Raw genomic sequence first — 5,151 nt, forward strand, 5'->3', positions numbered from 1 at the left:
CGGCATCGACAACATCAGTGGACTTCAGGATCAGATCCATCAATAATATCATATAGGACCAATACTGTATGTTTTCAAACTCAAAACAAGCCCAGATATAATAGAATCAACACCAGAGACAAACATCCAATAGTAGCCTAAGACTGAATATACTGATAACACTAGACAGGCCTTGATCTCAACCATTAACACAAGTCTACAGTTGTCAATAATACTAGATTCTAACAGTTCCTGAGAAGTTATACTGGACATTGTTAATACTTCTGTAGTAAATAGAGTTACAGACTGTATCTGCTGGATATAATATGGTTGATATGATCTGGATGTGATGAATGACACGGCAATGACAAGTGAAACTTGTTTTTTATAATCCGTTTTTTGTTTGTAATAATCTTTTAATTATACTTTTGTTTGTTATAATCTATTTACAATATACTCTTTTCCTAATCAGTCTTTTAGTTTGTATTAAACTCTTAAAGTGTACTAATCTAATCAATCAGGTATTTTTTTGTATTTATAATCATGCTCAAGTTTTAAGGAGGCATTGCGTTTTTAAATCATCTCTTTTCTATACTATACCATTGTTATACTATTAAACTGTTCTCTCTTTTTGAAAACAATCATTTTGATTTTAATAATCTTTCAAAGTGCTCTCTTTTTTAAATCAATCATTTTGTGTTTAATAATCTTCCATAGATTTTATTTCATAAAATCAATGTTTAAACCATCAAATCTTCTTTCTTTACTTATTGTAATGAGTAAAGCGGTGAGGTAACGTAACTCCCATCATCCCACCACTATACCGCTTGAAGATGATGAGTTGTATGTATACAGTGGAGGTCTATGAGTTGGTGAGTGAAAGCTTTCAAAGTTAAATAAGTCATAAGTCAATTATTATAAATCATAATAATAATTTAAAGGTAGAATATGTAATCCCGTCAAACAGCGACCTCCAGGCAAAAGAGCCCCACTTGGTATTGTACTTTATTTTGGTCTGAGTTTTTGTAATTTGTTTCTCAGTTTAGGCCACCATTATCCTCTCCCCCCTCCCCATTTTATTGTAAAGCTCCTTGGGTATGTGAAAGGCGCTATATAAATCCAAGCCATTATTATTATTATGAGGTGTGGATTGAAATTTTGTAACAAAGATGTTTTCCACATTGCGGAGTGCCAAGCGCCCATTTTGCCTAGAGGTCTCTGTTTGACGACATTGCAGATTCTACCTTTAAGATATTTCTTCCCCCAAGAGATCTCAAAACGACATATCTAAAAAACTTAAGATCAGCACAAGCTTAATCCTGTGATGTTGGCTCTTAAAATGTCTCCACAGACAACTTCACATGCAATTAGTAGTGATCTTAAATCTCAGTTATTGTGATTATTTATATATACAGAACGTTCATACTGATACTATTGTTGGTAAAGATATACAAAGCTCTGATCAATCAGGTGGAAGAAAACACCACTTGGTTTTGATAGGATTTTAAAGACCAAACCAAAAATGAAGTCATTTCTCCCATCCCAATGTCGTTATGCCAATTCCCAATCCCCTTCCTGGTCGCTGCGCACTTACCCCCCACAGTCGGTCTGGGAGAGTGGAGGCTATCACGTGCTTCCTCCTCCGACACACGTCCAGCCAATCAACCGCTTCTTTTCACCTGGCAGCGCGGATTCTCATTGAGAGGGCGTAGCGTGTGGAAGGATCACACTATCCCACTCAAGTCCTATCCGCGCTTAGCAGGCGCCCCGACCGAACTGTAGGAGTCGCTGTTTACAACGACCCGGACCCACCCCGCCAGCTTCTCCCACCCTCTAATACTGCCAATTGTATTAGTGTGAACGGCCAGCCAAGCTGGTGACAACCCCGGAGCTGTGAGCTGGATTCGAACAGGCAAATCTAGCCGCTCCGGGGTTTGGTGACGAACGCAATCTCCGTTACGCCACCTGACCGCCCCCTCCCCGTACTATTTTACCATTATTGTAAAATGTTCCTGTCCATCATCTTTTGCTGATTCCCCACGTTAGATAATGTGATAACGTTTATAATCCATTTGTAGATTCTATGAGTCAAAAACACGGAAAATGAAGTGACGTTTGAGTTGGTTAAACGTGGCTCTTTCGTTTAGTATTGGAGCGATACTTAAGTTTTAGCTTTTTACATCCCTTTGTATCGGCCTGATATCGTATCGGTGCATGTCCCTTGCGATGACAAACATTCCTCTGTGATCTACCGTAAAAATCACTGATGTCAATTCAAGCTCAGTGAATTATTTAGAATTTCTGGATGATAAAACGGTGCTGGTAATACTAAGTGACAACAAGAATAAAAACACATTTACATCACTCTATTGTACGTGGCACCGATTGATAACAGTTTAACAGTCTATCACATGCAGTAACATAGAATAGAATTGTTAGGACAATAATGTCTGTTGGAATTCAGTCATAAGTCTAAACTTCGTTTTTCTTTTTGTATTTATAAATCACACTTTCTTTTAAAGTTGTAATGAGTCTGAACTTAAAGGGATAGTCAGTCATTGAAACATTGTGATCTAAGGCCATGATTTGGAGTCAGATAGGAAGCTTGTGAAATGGCTGGTGATGATGGCGGTTCGTGGCGTTTTGAAAAGTTAACAGTAACAGTTCAGTAATAGTTTAGTACCAGTAAGGTTTTAGTCCATCTAACCATCACAGTGTCCCAAGACACACACACACACACACACACACACACACACACACACACACACACACACACACACACACACACACACACACACACACACACACACACACACACACACACACACACACACACACACACACACACACACACACACACACACACACACACACACACACACACACACACACACCCTGTTTCTAAATGATTGCTAACCTTGGCAGTACACAGTACAAGATCATTAACATGTTATTATACTCTACGGCTACGCCTTCAAAGACACACACACCACACAAAGACACTAGCGTTGAAAAATTCATCATACAAAAGTATTACTGTTTTGTTTGAGCTTTTTCTGGAGGAAGCAGAGGTCACACCTCCACAGGTATCAACACGCCTCCTCCTCTTAAACCCTCCTCCTCTTCTTCAGTCCACACGGCGAGGTGAAGCAGAGGTCACACCTCCACAGGTATCAACACGCCTCCTCCTCTTAAACCCTCCTCCTCCTCTTCAGTCCACATGGCGAGGTGAAGGAGAGGTCACAGTCTGACTGACAGGCCGGAAGGCCAATTATATATTACAAAAGAAAAGGTGAGAGAGAGAGAGAGAGAGAGAGAGAGAGAGAGAGAGAGAGAGAGAGAGAGAGAGAGAGAGAGAGAGAGAGAGAGAGAGAGAGAGAGAGAGAGAGAGAGAGAGAGAGAGAGAGGAGAGAGAGAGAGAGAGAGAGAGAGAGAGAGAGAGAGAGAGAGAGAGAGAGAGAGGAGAGAGAGAGAGAGAGAGAGAGAGAGAGAGAGAGAGAGAGAGAGAGAGAGAGAGAGAGAGAGAGAGAGAGAGAGAGAGAGAGAGAGAGAGAGAGAGAGAGAGAGAGAGAGAGAGAGAGAGAGAGAGAGAGAGAGAGAGAGAGAGAGAGAGGAGAGAGGGGGGGGGTGGATAAAGAGATGGGTGGAGAGAAAAGGGTGGTATGGATGGTTGGATGGATGGATGGATAGATGGAAGGATGGATGGATGATAAAAGAGTGGTATGGATGGTTGGTTGGATGGATGGATGGATAGATGGAAGGATAGATGGATGGATGGATGGATGATAAAAGGGTGGTATGGGTGGTTGGATGGATGACTCCTATGGTTCTTGTTTGATATAGAACTCTCCAGAAGGACCGTTGGTCTCAGTCTCAGCCACACCCCTCTCTGAGGATAGCTCTGCCCCCTCCACATTTTCCTCTTTACATTCAGCACCTGGGTGGAGTTGGAGAGGAGAGGAGAGAGAGGTGGAGAGGAGAGGAGAGAGAGAGGTAGAGAGGAGGGAGAGGAGGAGAGGAGAGAGAGGAGGGAGAGGAGGAGAGAGGAGGAGGAGGAGAGGAGGAGAGGAGAGAGAGGAGAGAGGAGGGTAGAGAGGAGGGAGAGGAGGAGAGGAGGAGGAGAGAGAGGTAGAGAGGAGGGAGAGGAGGAGAGGAGAGAGAGGAGGGAGAGGAGGTAGAGAGGAGGGAGAGGAGAGAGAGAGAGAGAGGAGGGAGAGGAGAGGAGAGAGAGAGGTAGAGAGGAGGGAGAGGAGGAGAGGAGAGAGAGGAGGGAGAGGAGGTAGAGAGGAGGGAGAGGAGGAGAGGAGAGGAGAGAGAGAGGTAGAGAGGAGGGAGAGGAGGAGAGGAGAGGAGAGAGAGAGGTAGAGAGGAGGGAGAGGTAGGGGAGGAGAAGGAGAGAGAGGAGAGGGTAGAAAGAGAGAGGTGGATTTTATTTATTTGTTTATTTTTACCCAGGGACAGTGCACATTAATCAACTTCTTCAGTTTCCACATCAATGTAAATGTGGCAGAATTTTCTAATGAGCTAGTTTTCATCTGTAGTCCCTGCCTGCATGTCTTTATGGTGTGGGAGGAAACCAGAGTACCCAGAGGAAACTCACGCGAACACAGGGAGAACATGCAAACTCCACACAGAAAGGACCCCTGCTGGGGTTCGAACCCAGGACCTTCTTGCTGTGAGGTAGCAGTGCTAACCACTGTGCCATCACGCCACCCTCTATTCACCGTGGATGAATAGAGGTAAAGGCTGGGAACACCTGAGCAACAATATTATCACAACTTGCAATACTATATAATTCATACTGTGACGTGGAAATGTATACATGTGTGTGTGTGTGGGTGTGTGTGTGTGTGTACCTGCGGGTGTGTGTATGTGTACATAATGGTTGTCTCAGTATTAGGGCTGGTCTCTATGTATGTATGTATGTATGTATGTATGTATGTATGTATGTATGTATGTATGTATGTATGTATGTATGTATGTATGTATGTATGTATGTATGTATGTATGTATGTATGTATGTATGTATGTATGTATGTATGTATGTATGTATGTATGTATGTATGTGTGTGTGTGTGTGTGTGTGTGTGTGTGTGTGTGTGTGTGTGTGTACCTGTGGTTGTCTCAGTATTAGGGCTGGTCTCTATGTGTGTGTGTGTGTGTGTGTGTGTG

The sequence above is a fragment of the Notolepis coatsorum genome, assembly GCF_963971535.1.
Source record: "Notolepis coatsorum genome assembly, chromosome: 14".
NCBI lineage: Eukaryota > Metazoa > Chordata > Actinopteri > Aulopiformes > Paralepididae > Notolepis > Notolepis coatsorum.